Raw genomic sequence first — 222 nt, forward strand, 5'->3', positions numbered from 1 at the left:
CAAATGGGTGTCTCCTGTGCATGTTGTCCCAAAGAAGGGAGGAATTACTGTGGTCAAAAATGATAAGGATGAACTAATACCAACAAGAACAATAACAGGACATGGGATGTGCATAGATTATCTAAAACTTAACTCAGCATCTAGAAAAGATCATTTTCCATTGCCATTCATTGATCAAATGCTAGAGAGACTTGCAAATCATCCATATTATTGTTTTCTTGA

The 222-nt window shown here is 36.0% G+C and overlaps 1 protein-coding gene across 1 annotated transcript in view; it reads left to right on the forward strand.

Annotated features, from left to right (window-relative positions):
• The window catches only part of LOC106302422, a 3863-nt gene that overhangs the window by 1497 nt on the left and 2144 nt on the right, over positions 1–222 (forward strand). The gene's annotated exons all lie outside the window — the stretch shown is intronic.

Source organism: Brassica oleracea, chromosome C7 (genome assembly GCF_000695525.1).
Source record: "Brassica oleracea var. oleracea cultivar TO1000 chromosome C7, BOL, whole genome shotgun sequence".
In the NCBI taxonomy this organism is placed as follows: domain Eukaryota; kingdom Viridiplantae; phylum Streptophyta; class Magnoliopsida; order Brassicales; family Brassicaceae; genus Brassica; species Brassica oleracea.